The sequence below is a fragment of the Phascolarctos cinereus genome, unplaced genomic scaffold, assembly GCF_003287225.1.
Source record: "Phascolarctos cinereus isolate Bilbo 61053 unplaced genomic scaffold, phaCin_HiC Scaffold_4;HRSCAF=312, whole genome shotgun sequence".
Classification (NCBI taxonomy): Eukaryota; Metazoa; Chordata; class Mammalia; order Diprotodontia; family Phascolarctidae; genus Phascolarctos; species Phascolarctos cinereus.
The window spans coordinates 59,268,088-59,284,312 of NW_027555847.1; the positions used below are offsets into that span (position 1 = coordinate 59,268,088).

At 42.6% G+C, this 16,225-nt stretch overlaps 1 protein-coding gene and 1 pseudogene across 1 annotated transcript in view; one reads left to right on the forward strand and one right to left on the reverse strand.

Moving 5' to 3' along the window:
* Window positions 1-3,058: 3,058 nt before the first annotated feature.
* The window catches only part of ALDH1L1 (aldehyde dehydrogenase 1 family member L1), a 77,305-nt gene continuing 64,138 nt past the window's right edge, over window positions 3,059-16,225 (forward strand). The window contains exon 1 of the mRNA XM_020981150.2: window positions 3,059-3,251. The gene's annotated coding sequence lies outside the window, so the exon portion shown is untranslated. The remainder of the gene's footprint in view (window positions 3,252-16,225) is intronic.
* LOC110205021 (caspase-3 pseudogene) lies at window positions 9,461-10,283 on the reverse strand (annotated as a pseudogene).

The window sequence follows — 16,225 nt, forward strand, 5'->3', positions numbered from 1 at the left end:
GATTGCTTAAGTTAATTCTAGCTCTCAATCATGTGGTACTATGAAAAAAATTACTAGTCTTTGCTGAGTTCAGTACAAAGCCCTGAATCCAAACTTCATAGAACAAATCCCTTTAATAAAAGGATTTGTTCTGTAAACCTTGGACTCAGTCAAAAGGCTGCACCTGAGGACCTAGAACGCCACAGTTTCCCCACCCCTGTTAGAAGCTTGGAATGTAGGAATGAGGATAAGATAAGAAAACAAATGACTATAACACCAGTTATTATTGGATAAATGCCATAGAATAGGCCACCTGGTATAACAGAAAAAGCACAAGACACATGATTTGAGGCAAATCACTGACTCCTCTCTGTGCCTCAGTTTCCCTTTTTATGAAATGGAGAAAATAACATCTGCTGTACTCACGTTATTTGGTTGTGAGTTATTAAATGACTTGATAGATGTAAAGTACTTGCTATGTTAAAGTATCTGTCAATTTGCAAGAATTCAGACCAGGAAGTTCCAAGGTCTGAATAATATCACCTCACATTTGGGTAGCATTTAAAAGCATTTTCACTTTCATTGTATTACTTGATTCTCACAACCCTGTGAAACAGTTTGGAGAGGTGTTATTATCCCCATCTGATAAATATGGAAATTGTGGCCCTGAGAGGGTAAAATGATTTATCTAATGGTGCACACTGAGTTAAGAGCAGGCTAAGGACTCAAAGTAATAATGATAATGATGCTGATGCTGACAGTGCCAAGCAAGGGTAAGTTTCAGACATGCAGAGTGAAGTGAGCAGCACCAAGAGAATAACTTACACAATAACCACAACAGTAAAATCTCTGCTTTGGGTGGCATGGGGGATGGGCCAGACGGGGCTAGGTGGGTGGCCACCATCTCTGCACACCTCTGTGTAAGAGGAAAACAACATTGAAACAGTATCTGAACTCTGATCAATATATTGATCAATTTTCATTCCAGAGGACTGATGGCGAAACATACCTGCTCCCTTTGGAAGTGAGGGGGAAGGGAATAAACATTTAAATAGTGCCTACTATGTGCCATAACTGTGTTAAACATTTTTTTTAACAAAATGGAATACACAGTATATTGTCAGATACGGAAAAATGTTCTTGTGTTTTGCTTAAATATACCCCTTTTTTTCAAGGGATGGGGGGAGGAGCAGATGCGTTAGAAAGGGATGATGCAAAAAATAACACTTAAAAAATGTTAGGACTTGAGAGTCACCAAGACCGATACTGAAATCCCACCTGTGAGATAATTCAGCATATATTATTATTCCCATTTTACAGATGAGGCCACTGAGGCTCCGAAAGGTTAAGTGACTTTGTCCATAGTCATGGAACCAGAAAGCGTTGGAGGGCAGATTCAAATGTAGGTCTCTTCAGACTCCAATTTTTTCTACCACTCAAACCCAAGTTTCCTGACTAGTACAGGAAAAAAATCATTATACTCCACTGGAGTTAGCTTTGCAGTTAGGGAGAAGATTTGGAGTCAGAGGAAAATGCACAACTCTACTAACTGTGTGATGTTCAACATGATATTCATCTTTGCTGGACCTTAATTTCCTCATCTATAAAATAAGAATAACATTTTAATCAATCAATAAACATTTATTAAGCACCTACTATGTGTCAGGCTCGGTGCTAAGCCTATCTCACTGGGTTGCTTGGGAGGAACACCCTTTACAAGACTTTCAAATGTTAAACCGGTTGTACCAAAGTCCAAGTGAAGAGGTCTAGGGGTTTTGGGGTGCCGGGACCCCAAGATCGTGGTACCAGGCCCTGCTGAATGAATTCAACTCAAATCTTCTTCAGCCAGAGGAAAAGTTTATTAGTGATAAATCACATTGACCAGGTGACGCCCATAAGGACAGGCGGGCATGAGAAAGGCTCAGCCTTTGGGGCACGAGAGATTCTCAGCCGGGTGACGCCCCATAAAGACGAGCGGGCATGAGAGGTTCTCAGCCTTTTGAGCATGAGATTCTCAGCATCTGAATGAGGGCCAAGGTGGATCTTAAATACTAAAGTAACTTTGGGTGGCCAGAGAAGGGGGTTGGGAAATGAGTCTAGGTAAGAATTCTAATTGGGGAGGTCAGAGAGATTGAACAGACAATGGGAATAGATAATGGAGGGAACAGGAAGGCAGAAGTTTGAAAGGCATCTGCACAAAACCAAGGTGGGGCCAGGACTTTCAAAAGGAGATGAAGGAAGGCCTTTCTGGGGCCTCATAGACAAAAGGGAGCCTAAGGCTTTCAAAGGGAGATGAGGGGAATCGATTAGGAAAGTTGAAGGTTTAAGGGTTTTCTGGGTCCGTAGACAAACAGGAGCCAGATTCTATTCAGGGCAAGGGTCGCAGGTGCATCTGAATAAGATCTAAAGGTAAGCTAGGGCTTTCAAGGGAGATGAGGGTCTGGGGCCTGTGAGTCAGATTCCCTTTGGGGCAAAGGGCGAAGATCTTGGCTTGGGCCCCGCCCCCATCATTAGGACCGTTTTTTAAAAGCTATTAGCTTTAAGTTTTAGTTTTTAAACTATTAGCTTTAAAACGGCACTAAGACTTTTGGGACAACCTGTATAAATTCGATGCTATGATGAGATTTAGGATGATGTGCTCGGTCCCCTAAGGTGGGGAGCAGAGAGAGAATGGGTAGAAGTGAAGGGCACGGAGAATTGGTGGCAGCCTGCTATTCTGAAATTCAGGACTGGAATGTTATTTAGTTCAAGGGAGTCCCAGAGTGGAAAATGATTTGCCCAATGTCGCCTTGTCTAGTGAATCCAGGGCTTGCTGGTGACTGGCTGAGCTGAGACTTCTGGCTCCAAAACCAGGGCTGTTTTCATATTCTCCCTTTCCTCTGCCCCTGGATCCCTAATTCTACCCCTCTATTCCCTCGAGGGAAAAAGAAGAAAAAGAAAAGACAGGAAAGATCTCCGTTTCTCCCCGGAGTTCAGCGGCGTCCTTCTTCTAAGGTTAAGATTTAACTACCTATAAAAGGAGCCTGGAACTCCCGCTGGCATTGCAGCGTTTATAAATAGACTCCACCTCCACCCCCACCCCCAGCCACCCACCTCCCCTTTGCCAGCCCATCGGCTGCTCCCTGCGCAGCCCGTGAAAAGGCACTTCGGGGCTCTCTGGAGTGAGGACCCCGTCTGCGGCAGTGGCAGTGTTCTCTGGCAGCCTTGGACCCCTGATCCCGGCGGCTGCCCCGCAGGAGACGTCAACTCCCCGGCCCACTGTTGTCCTACAGGTGAGTCCAGATGCCGCCGCTGCCCCAGTCTCTTGACCCCAGACCCATCTCTAGGATTCACTCTCTACTTTGGGGGTTTTCTCCTCGGCTGCCTGGGAGAAGCGCGTAGTCGGAAGGCGGAGGAGGCGGTGAGGAAAGAGCTCCTCCCGGTTCCCAGATTCCCAACGCTATGACTTCTGTCCTTTCCACTGCCAAGCCAAAGAAACAAGTGCTTGACTTTGTTGTAATGGAAATAGATTGGATTTGGAGTTAGAAAACCAAAGTTCAAGGCCCCTCTCTGAGGCTCAGTTTTCTCATTTATAAAATGGAGCTTTTGTAACAACTACAAGGTGACTTCTATCCCTGAATTCTCTGATTCCTGTCTTCTGAAAGCCTTTTCCTTTGAGATTCAGTTCAGTTGCCTCCTCGAAGTTTTCCCCCCTCCCTCTTACTTTGACCCAGAAGAAAATGGACCCCTTTCTTATGTTCCCAGAGCACTTTCTCACCTTCACTCCCATTCTTCCGGGCAGGGATTTGCATTATGTCCCTGTAGGTGTGTGTGCCATCCTTACAAGGCCATAATAGCCCGCTCAAAGGCTGAGTGGTTTTTCATATTTTCATTCACATATCCCTGAGAGGATGAGTATGTGAGCTCCTTCTCATGCGTGCATTTTTATTTTGTTTGGTCTGGACCTAAAAGGCCGTTGGTATAGAGCAATAGCTCTTAAACCAAGACCTTTATGGTCCCAGAAACCCTTTCAGGAGGTCTGTGAGGTCAAAACTATTTTTATAATAATGCAAAAATGCTTTAATTTCTAATATTGATGGATATAACCCACATACACAAAACTTCTTAGGGGTCCTCAACAATTTTTAAGCATACAAAGGGATGCTGGATGTAAAAAAAAAATTTTGAGAACCAGCTAGGTGGCACAGTGGATAGAGCAGCTGAGACTAGAGTCGGGAGGACTGAGTTCTAATTCTGCCTCAGACACATACCGTATGATGCTGGGCAAGTCACTTAACTCTGTCTCAGTTTTCTCACCTGTAAAATGAGCTGGAGAAGGAAATGGCAAACCACTGCAGTATCTTTGCCAAGAAAACCCCAAACGGGGTTGTAAAGAGTCAGGTATGACTGAACAGGAACAGAAATGATACAAGAGGATTCCTGGTGAGGAAAGTCCTGCCAATACCAGTCTGCATCTTAAAGTTTTAGTTCTCTGGGGTATGGAAAGGTTGAGTGAGTCAGCGTAGAATCATACAACCAGTAAGGGTCAGAGGCAGGATCTGGGAAAAAAAAAAGCTAAATATAAAGCTCTTTGGCTTCATCTATACACTTCTCTACCTACCAGTATTGCAGTATCAACACAAATTCAAATCAAGATTTAAGGTTTACAAAGCTCTTTCCTCACAACAATTCTACGAGGCAGTTTTTATAAATATTTTGATCCCTATTTTATAGATGAAATGGATTGAGAGAGGGGAAGTGATTTGCCCACACTCTGCAGATAAGATTTAAATTTATATCTAATAGTCTTTACAATATGCCCACTGCCTCTGATCTGGAAGGGACCTGAGCAATCATCCCCTCTCCCCTCCCAAGCTCCTCATTTTGTAGAGTAGGAAACTGAGGCCCAAAAGGCTTCAGTGCTCCATCCAATGGGTGGTAAGTCCCAGAGCCAGGATTTAAACCCAGTTCTTTTGACAGCAGATACAGAACAGAAGTAAAAGCAAAGCCTGGAATCGAAGACTCCGAGATGCACGTTCTTTCTCCTGTATCATTCTACTTCCCTATTCAGACACCTTTGCAGTCTTCTAGTCCAGATCTTTGTTTTTAAAGATAAGGAATTGGAGGCTCGGAAAAACTTTCCAAAGGTCGCTCAGCAAGTTATTGTTATACCAGTACCCAAGTCTCTTGTGCCTCCCTGGCAGGTGCTCTTTTCATGGATTCACAATGTTTCCGGAAGGCTCATTCCAACAAGCTGTTCAAAATATGTCATCTTTCAACTGTTGCTTTGAAAGAAAATCAAACCAAGTCCTGTGTTTTCCTAACCCTGCTCAGTTCTATCTGGAAGGAAGCCACGCCCAGAGCATTGTTTAGGGAAATCCCTTTTTTCCTGATTGGCCAAGTGCCTGGGAGATTTGGGACCAGGGTCTTTTCTGATTGGAAGAAAGGAATAGTACCACTAGAGGGAACAGTCTACAGTAGGGCTTCTTAACTTTTTTTGTGTTACAGACTCCTTTGGCAGTCAGAGGAAGCCAACGAACCCTTTCCCGGAATGCTGTTTTTAAAAGTGTAAAATAAAATACAAAGTGTCCTAAAAGTCTTACTGTAGTTGAGACACCCTATCTGTAGGATTACAAAGGATATCTACATTTAACATGTAATTGGGGGAAAAAATAAAATATATTAAATTAAAAAAAACAAAGGAAACCTATGTTAAAACTATAAAACTATACATTATGAAACTATAAAAACCATATTGAAATACAGTCATCCAAATATTTTCTGGCTAGTTCATGGATCTCAGGTTAAGAACCCCTGAATGACTTTCCAGTTTCCCTAAACAGAAGAAGGAAGTCCCAGAAGGGAAGAATTAGTGGAAAAATTTAGATTCCAAGAACCTGGAATCAAATCTCAGCCTTAGGTAATAATAAAGCATTGTATTTTACATGATTTCATTTGATCTTCAAAACATCCTGGTAAAGAATGTAATACAGTTATTCTTTTTGCAGAGGGAGAAACTGGGGTTCAGAGTGGTGATAAGAACTGCCCAAAGTCACATACTAGCCAGAACCAGTCAGAATTAAACCCAGGTCTCACTCCAAATTCAATACTTTTTCCCCCCCATATCACAATTGCCTCTTTAGTTGGCAAGTTACTTAACCTTAAACTAGGTGGGGCCATAGTGCACAGAATGCTGGACCTGGAGTCAGGAAGACTCATCTTCTTGAGTTCATATCTGGCCTTAGATACTTACTGGCTGTGTGACCCTGGGCAAGTCACTTAATCTTGTTTGCCTCAGTTTCCTCATCTGTAAAATGAGCTGGAAAAGGAAATGGCAAACCACTCTAGTATCTTTGCCAAGAAAACCCCAAATGGGGTCAAGGAAGAGTCAGACATAACTGAAATGACTAAACAACAACAAAAATATTTAAGAGCACATTCTAGTTAAAAAATCCTGATACCCATTTCACAGATGAAGAAACAGAGACTCACAGACATCATAGAACTTTAGAATAAGGGGCCCAGCCATCATTTATTCCAATGGTGTCAAACTCAAAGAGAAAGGGGGCCATATATTGACTTAGAAATCCACATTTTTACGTTATCGGTATTCTATTTTATTTTTGTTTATTGTGTTAAATATTTACCAATTGCATTTTAATCTGATTCAGGTCACCCTACAGCACTCTACAGACTCTGACCTAGTCCAGGAATTCTTAGTTTTAGTTTTGTATGTGTGTGTTCTAGTCCTCTTTGGCAGTCTGGGGAAACCAATGGACTCTGTCTCAAAATAATGTTTTTATATGCACAAAATAAAATTCATAGGGTCATAAAAAAAGGTCAATAAAAATGAAGGTATAATTTTTCCCATCCAAGTTGAATTTTACATCGCCCCCTGAAATCTATCAGTGATTGAAGAACCGCTGATCTAGTCCAGCCCCTGTTGTACAGGTGAGGAAATCGACTCCACAGAGTGAAAACAGTCAACCAAGACCACGTATCAATTCAGTGTCAGAGACTCCCAACTCCTCCTAGGCTGTCTGAATCCAGGCAGGGAAATTGGCCTGCCTTTTCCAGGCTGTCACATAACCTAGTTTGAGGGAGAAAGAATGATCTGAAGTCCCAGAGAAGGAAGGCAAAGACCTTCACTCTGGCACACCTTTTGAGCACTGTGAGGCTGGGCTACCCGCTCAGGTGAGGACAGTGTTTGGCTGGAGAAAACAATCTGTGTCAAATACCAAGATGCTTCAAGCTTCAAGAGAAAAATCGAGCTGTATATTAAAATCCCATAAGATAATGCAAAGGTCCCTAGGAATGGGGACGTCTTAACATTTATAAAAAACATGTAATTTGCCACGTGCTTTCCTCACAACAATTCTGTGAGATAGGTAGGATCCATCTAACAAGTGGGGAAACTGACACCCATAAGATAAAGTGATTTGCTCATGGTTGTGAAGCTACTAAGTGTCAAGACCAGAATTCAAACCCACTAGATCACACTGCCATGATCCAAATACCACCAGTCACCTGAAGGCAACCACCCAGATGACTCTCAAATCCAACTTTCCTCTGAGGTCCCCTTCAGCTAGAGAGCTATGATTTTATTATCTCTTGAGGTTCCTTCCAGCTCAAAAATTCTCTTTTAGGAAATCTATGTTCAGTAAATCCACTGAAAGTCTCAGAAAGAAGAATCTAATTTTGCTATTATTCTCTTATGATTATAAATGTCACAGCAAATAATATATGCAGATTTTTTTTCAACAAAGGATGCCAATATTTTGATTTATCATCAGTCACCTTTGAAAAATTTTGACCTTGTGGAAGTTTGATTTCAGTCTCTGGACTTGAAGCCTGCTCAGTGTTTTCTTGAAGACACTGTGACCAACACCATTCTGTTCAAGCCTGCCCTGGTCTGAAGCTTTAGTTTGTGTTCCTGCTTCAGACAGTCTCCATTGAGGAAAGAAATCATGCCTTTCTGACTGCTACGTGCCAAGCTGATCAGGTCCCCAGTGTTTTCTCTTTCACTGATAGAGATGGATATGTATGTATTATGTATGTGTGTGTGTATATGTGTATGTATTTTTGTATGTGGTATATATGTATGCATGTGTATACACACATACACAGATATATACACATGTGTATATATACTGTAATATACACAAACATATGTATGTGTATGTGTATATATGTACACACACACACACACACACACACATCTTTAAGTGGTTTCCCTACAGCATCTCATCAATTCAAATTGTGCGCAGTTTTTTCCCATAATGTCTGCTTAGACACCATTCTGCTTGCATATAAAGGGAGCCCATTTGATCTTCGTTGGAATAAGCACTGCTCTTACACTAGTGAATAAGCTACCTGTTGGCTCTGCAATCCCACTTGCCCTTTACTATTAGAAATGGCTCATAGATGACCTTGAATTTTTACTCACATTTTCTCCCAAATAGAATTCTAGTTTCCAAATTAAATATTCAAGGGGAAGTTAGGTGGAGCAGTGGATAGCGCACTGGCCCTGAAGTCAGGAGGACCTGAGTTCAAATCCAGCCTCGGACCAAACACTTGACACCTCCTAGCTGTGTGACCCTGGGCAAGTCACTTAACCCCAATTGCCTAAAAACAAAAACAAAAACAAATTAAATATTCAAAATTATTTTTATTTCACAAATAAATAGCCCTAGCTTTATGTCCCTTTTATGTTCAGGATGTAAAAAAAGAATTTTAATGTAAATGTTAAGAAAACCTCATCTATAGATCTCACTTATTTCCAAATATAAATTTTGTGAGGGGAAGCCTGCCACAGCTAGCCTGTAGCAATGCCATCAATTCTATCAGAGTTCCAGAAAGCATTATCCTAACTTTCTGTAGTTTGACAAAAATTGAATGCATAATTTTATAAACTCAGTTGAAAATTTTGGGTCTGGATGAGTGATTCCATCTGTCTGGGGAATTCCCAGTATGGAAATTCACTCCACTTAAGCTGATCTTAAATGAAACTAAAACTTACAGTGGGTTCATTACCTGAACACCTAGATGTCAGGTGACTTGTCCATAGTCACATAACTAGTGTCGGTGAGATGGGACTGACTCAGACTGCAAGGCCATCCTTTTATCTACTATGCCATGCTGCCTGTCGTGAGTAAAAATATATTTTTAAAATGCATCAATTTTTCCATAACACCTTCAAAACCCATGATATGTCACTAAAAAGTGTTGTATCCAATTAAATCTCTAATTATTCTTAAAGTTTTTAAGCTGCAAGTTTTTTTCTTATAACAAATGCCATTATCCACTTTTTCTTTACAAATTCAGCATGTTAACACCTAATTAGATTCCACTTCAACTACCTGAATTTGAAATAGCCGTGTACTAGCTCTATTAAATGTGAAAAATGGGGATTTCACACCCCTTCCCTCCCCTCTTCTCCAGGGAATTCTAAGAGGCTCAAGGTGTTAAGATTTACATTAGCATGGAAATGTAGTCCATAGACCTATCCTATCAACCACTGGCTTGGTATAAAAATTAAAATGCATGGATTTTTCTTAGTGGAAAAAAAATGTAGTTTCCTAATAAGAATGGACATAATTCATGGCACCTGCTTCTTTGCATGAAAGGCAACATCTAAGGAGTAATATTCCAATTCTGGGGCAACATTCCAAATGACTTGGGTAAGGATTTGCGTGAGCTCAAGGCTGTGAGCATATAGTTTCAGCATTGTGAAAAGAGACTGGATAACCCTGGGACCCATCCTTTGAATTTCTCCAAGAATAGTAGCCCAGTCCTATAGAATATGCATATAAGAAATCTGCCTCAACAGGTATTTTCTGGCGTGCTTTGCCATCATCAGTGGCACAGTCTCAATAAGTCTTACTGTTCAACTCTGTATCCCTACTCGCCAAAAGCTTTAGTGCCTCCTATCAGACTTCTCTTATTCAAGATGTTTCCTTCTTCATCATGGCTTAGGGGCACACAAACCAAACTGCCCTGCTGGCTGTGATCTATTTTAGAAAGACTGGGCATTAATTCAATTGTTTCTTTACGTGTCAGATCATTTTTATCCCTGACTTCATGTCTGAGTCTCTTGAATGCATCCCTGGGGCTTCCTACATCTACATCTGCACCAGACTGAAATGACACACCAGTGCTCAGGGGAAATTTTTATTATCGATTTTTCCACCTCACGCCATTTCAGAATAATCCATTTGGTGACTATCTGCTGACAGTCCAGATTGCACTGACTAGCTACCAAGGAAGATTTTTGCTCCTGAACTTTGGGTGGATTTTGAATCTGCTGGGATTTCAGTATTTGCCATGGTGTTTCTGTTCCTAACTGACCTCGATGTGCTTCTGGATTCAGCTCCACTCCACCCATAAACCCATTTTTCACTGCACTCTTTTCTAGTTTTCCAGCAGGTCAGGGTCAGATATTTTAGGGATTGATGGTAGAGATAGCACTTTGGCTATAATGGTCAGTAGAGATACACTGGGGCAAAATATTTTCATTGCCCATATTCTATGCCCTTTTCTCCACCTCTTTCTATATTGACTCTTCCCCTAATGTCTTCTTACTTTCCTCTGCCTCTTCTTTTCATAGAAAGAATCAACGAAATCAATCAATCAATTTTATTAAGCATGTACTATGTGCCAGGCATTATGCTAAGCATGCAAAAAGAGACAATAATTCATACTAAGATATCAATAACTTTGATAGGAGTCATGGTGTGGAAGAAAGATAGCTGGCTATAGATTCAGGAGACCCAACTTAGGGAACAGTGGGCAAGTCATTTAATCTCTCTGTGCCTCAATTTCCTCATCTGTTGAATGAGGATAAGAAGAGGAAAGTGCTCCATAGGCCTTAAAAATATAGTAGAAATGGGATCGATTTTTAGGTCACTCCTCTTAGGATAGTTTAGAGAATATCCAAGGAGGGGATCAATGCTTAACCAAAGGAAAGTAATTTCTAATGTTGGAATTTTAGGCAGCATGACTGGGGTGGGGAGGGGAGGGATCTTCCTGGAAGCTTTTTAATCATATTATAATGAAAAGAACATTGACAAAGAATCGTAGGGATAGGACTGGACCTCTTATTCCATTGATAATGGGAACTGCCAGGTGAGGATACATCCTCCTCCAATGTAACTTACACTGTTAGAGAAATGCTTGGGGTACTGAGAGGTTCTGGTGACTTTCCCAAGTCACAGAGCCAGAATATGTCACCAGTGGTACTTGAACCCAGGTTTACCAGGTTTTGAGGCCACTTTTCTAATTGTTGCAATATGCTGTCTCTCTTACATTAGTATAGCACTCAATTCAGGTCATTTTTTGTTGTTCAATTGTTTCAGTCTTGTCTGACTCCTCATGACCCCATTTGGGGTTTTCTTGGTAAAGATACTGGGGTGGTTTGCCATTTCCTTTTCCAGCTCATTTGACAGTTGAAGAAACTGAGGCAAGCAGAGTTAATGACTTGGCTAGGGTCACACAGCTAGTAAGTGTCTGAGGCTGGATTTGAACTCAGGCCTTCCTGACTCCAGGCCCAACACTCTATTCACTGCACCACCAGCTGGCATGAACTGCTGCAGACTGTTAGCACAACAAAGGGAATCGCTTATCCAAAGACAAGGATACCATAAATGAAAAGAATACAAAAGTGAAACTAGATGTGCAATAGCTGTAAGGATCAATCTTGGCTCTGATGAGGTAGAAAGAAGTGCTTGAGGAGGATGGAGCAAGCAGCCCGTGAGATAGGAGATAAGAGGCAGAAAAGTGATGGAAGAAGACTAGGCATTGAAGGCCCCCCCAAGGACTTATCTGTGTGCTTTCACAAAGCACCCTGAATTCCAGAACAACTCTTCCCCACCTCTGGACTAGCTGCTCCTCTCATTCTCTTGTCCCCTTCTCTCTATTCTATAAAATTGTATTTAAACCATACCTTTGATTCAGCTAACTGCCTTTGCCTCCCATGGGAAGCAGGAGCCGCTCTCTCCCTTAGGGGAGCAGGGCCTGCGGCCTATGCTCTGCCTCCCACGTGGAATAGAGCTCACTGGGGCTTTGCCTCATGGGGAGCAGGCCGCTGGGGTGCATCACCCCAATAAATGCCTTTCTTTAACCTGGAGGCTGAGGGAATTCTTTCCAGACACTAGGACCCGCCCTATTCCTCATCATTTCAGGTGTCACCCCAACATTCTTGGGGTCCACCATGAACTCATCACCAATGGCTACAAAGAAGGTCTAAGTGAATTCTTTCACACCTGAACTAGCTCTCCCAACTCTGACCTCAACAACCCCAGAAAAGGGAGGAGGAAGTGCTACCCTTCTTTTGATAGAGAGGGGGGTGGCTATGGGTGTGGAACATTGTATACTCTGTTAGATGTGGTGACTACGTCAGTTCTTTTTGCTTATCTCTTTTTCTGTTACAAGAGAAGACCCATTTGGTGATGTAGGGGTGGCAATATTCTAGAAAGACTGTGATGGGAAAATAAAAGGCATAAATAACATTTGTTTTTAAAAGAATTGAACTATCACGTAAACAATCCTAAGCAAGATTATGGGGAGATCCAGCTTTTGCAGCTGATTTGGATGAACCAGACTCAGAAATCATTAAAGAACACTCAGAGGCAGCCTGGAATTACGTGTGGAGAGATCAAGAGGCCTCAAAACCGTTTGGAAGATTTCTTGTAGGAAGGGAGACTTGAGCCGGTTTAAAAATGCAAATCACCCTGCAAAGAGAAACACCAGAGAGGAAGAACCTAGGAAAGGATGTGGTCTAGGGCCTATTTGGAACCATAGCTGGGGAGTTTGGGATGGAGGCCATGGGAGAGAGGCCTCACAGGGCATACCATCATGCCTCTGGTCACAAGGGCAGACCTCAAGGGAGCACTCTGAGCTGCCTTTCCACCTGCCTCCTACAACAGACTTCTCTCCCCTCTTCCACATCCCACATCACTGAGAAGTTTCCCTGAGCTCTCTCCTACATCACTCCTGTCTCCCATGAAGAGGTGGTCCTTCTCCTTGCCAAGGCAAACCCTCTACATGCACAGCTGAGCCCATTCCATCCCATCTTCTCTGGCAGATTCCCTCCTCTGTTATCCCTTCTCTCTCACTAATTTTCAGTGTCTCCTTATTTACTGACTCTCTGTTTGCCACAAAGATGTCCACACCTTCCCCAGCCTTTAAAAAAAATCCATAATTGATCTAACCATTCTTGTTAGTGATCCTTGCATATATCTCATCTCCCCTTCTCAGCTAAACTCTGAAGAAAGGAACTTCAGACTCTCCTGGGGCTTTGGGGACACCCACCTTCTTGACTTTTCTGCAGCCTTTGATGCTGCCAACCACTCTCCTGGGTACTCTCTTCTTACTAAGTTTCATAACTTTACTTTCTCCTGGCTCTCCTCCCACCTCTCTGACTGCTCCTTCTCAGTCTCCTTTGGTGGGTCTTCAGCCATGTCATACTCACTCGTGATGGCTTTTCTATCTAGATTCAGTCCTCAATTCTCTTCTCTTTTCCTTCTATTCTATCTCACTTGATGATCTCATCAGATTCTATGGGTGTGATTATCATCTCTGCACAAATGACTCCCAGATCTATGAAGCTAGCCCTGATGTCTCTCCTGAAGTCTAGTTCTAGTATCACCCTGACATCTTGGAATCAGTTTCCCCATAAGCATCTCAAACTCAACATGTTCAAAAGAGTACTCATTATCTTCCCCCACAAAATCCTCTTCTCCTCCCAATTTCCTCAATACCATGATCCTCCCAGTCACCCAAGCTTATAGCTTCAATGTCCTCTCCTCTTCACTTGAACTGACCCCACATATCCAGTCTATTGTCAAATTTTGCAGTTTTTACCTTTACAACATTTCTTGTCCACTTATACCACATTTGTACCTCTTACCTAGACCCTTAAAATAGCTTTCTAATTGGTGTCCCTGCCAACATTCTCTCCCCACACCAATGCATCCTTCACTTAGATGCTATGATATTCACAACAAGGTGATTTTCCTAAAATACAGTTCTGGCCATTTCGCTTCCCTACTCCATAAACTCCAGTGGCTCCCTATTACCTTCAGAATCAAAGTCCTTTGTCATTTGAAGCCCCTGACCATCCAACCCGTTCTTATCTTCCTTGTCTTCCTACATTTTGCTCCCGTCTATACATTCTGTGGTCTAGATACATTGACCTCGTTGCTATTTCTCACACAGGACATTCCATCTCCCTACTCCATGCCTTTTCACTAGCTGTCCCCTCTTTCCCCTCACTCCATGCCTACGATGTTCTTCCTCCTCACCTATGACCCTTAGCTTCCCTGATCTCCTTCAAGATCCAGCTCAAATCCCACCTTCTGCTGGAAGCCTAATTCTGCTTACCTCCCTCCCCCAAACCTTCCCTCTGAGTTTATTCTCTTGACTGTGTATCATCTATACATACATAGTTATTTTCACTCTGTCTCTGTTAGAATAGGAGCTTCTTGATGGCGAGGTCAGTGTTTTTGCTTTTCTTTGCATACTTAGCACAGTGCCTGGCATACAGTAAGCACTTAATAAATGTTTATTGACTTTGATGCAGAGTCAAGAGACCTGGGTTCTAGTCCCAGCTTTGCCTCTTACTAGCTGCAGGAGCAAATCCCTTACCCGCTCTGAGCCTACAGTTTCCTCATCTAAAAAATGGGGATAGGGGCTGCTATGTGGTGAAGCAGATAGAGCACTGGCCCTGGATTCAGAAGGACCTGAATTCAAATCCAGCCTCAGGCACATAGCACTTACTAGCTGTGTGACCCTGGGCAAGTCACTTAACCCCAGTGCCCAACAACAACAACAAAAAAAATCAATAGAAAATGGGGGTAATAACATTAACAGTGCTTGCATCACAACGTTAAGAGAAAAGCTATAAAGACTAGCTGTCCCCTGAGGTAAAGGGGACATTTATAGTCAGTACTAGGCCTGATAAAAAAATGGAATGGTTCTCACCAGCTTCACCTTTGGACAAGGCATCATTGAGGCAGAGGACATCTGGTGATATCTATTTGTTACTCTCATTTTACCAATGGTAAAAACATAACCCAGAGCCAGCGCAAGGAAATGTCTTGGACGGGATCTCCATAGCAGGTTATCAGAGGGCCTGGAATTAGAGCTCAGATTTTTTGGTGAAGAGCTCTTTTGACTCTAGGGGACACTGAGAATGTCCCCATCCTTAAAGCAGTCTACCTTGCTCTATCTAGTAAGCTTGAAATCCATTTTGACAGAAGCAGGTTCATAGGACTATGGATTGTTAGAACCAGAAGGAACTTAGCTCTAACTTAACCAGATCATTGAGTTCCATTTCATACTTTGTCCTTTATTAACATACTAATCCCCCTGGGAGGGGTCCAAATGCTTAACAGGATTGTCATTGACAGAGATGCTGGAGTAAGAGTTAACCTGACTTTCCACAGAGGACAGTGTGTCAGTGGGGTTGAATGGGGAGAAAAAGGCCAGTCTGACTGAGAGAGTAGGTGACAGGGAGTGATACCTAATGAGGCTGGAAAGGTGGGCTGGGGGCTGGGGGAAGGGTCTGATTTTGCTTCTAGAGGCAATAGGGAGCCCCTGGAACATGGCAATGGCACGATCAGCCCCATGCTTTAGGATGCTTATTTTGGCAGCCCTCTGGAGGGGAGAGAAGAGATTGAAAGCAAGGAAGCAAGAGTAAATGAGTCCAGGACACAGGTGAGGAGATCCTGAATTAGCATGATTGGAGACTCAGCAAGACCTGGCAACTGAATGGGGGGGGGGGGCAGAGAAGTAGAGAGAGTAGAAACAGGGTAACTCCGACCGGGAAACCTGGGTGAGTGGAAGGATATTAGCAGAGACCTTCAACTAAAATAAGGCAGCTTGGAAGAGCGAATGGATTAAAGCTGAGCAGAATGACTTTCATTTTGGTGATGTTGAGTTTGGAATGCCCATGGGACATCCAGATAACCCACAGCAGCTGCCAGGACTGGGCTGTGAATGGAAGGGAAGGTTATTTCACTGCTGATTGAGCACTGCTTTGGAAAAGCACTTTGGAATTAATAAGAAACATTACTAAATCATTCATGCCCTTTAACTCATAAACCCCCCTCAAGTATTTCATGACAGGAAGAAAAGGCCTTCCTATAAAAAAAATAGGCATCATTTATAATAGCTAAAAGGTAGACGCAGCTAGGTTGCCCAAGGGATAGAGGGCTGGGTTTGGAGTCAGGAAGACTTGAGCTCAAATCTCACCTCAGAAACTCTAGTC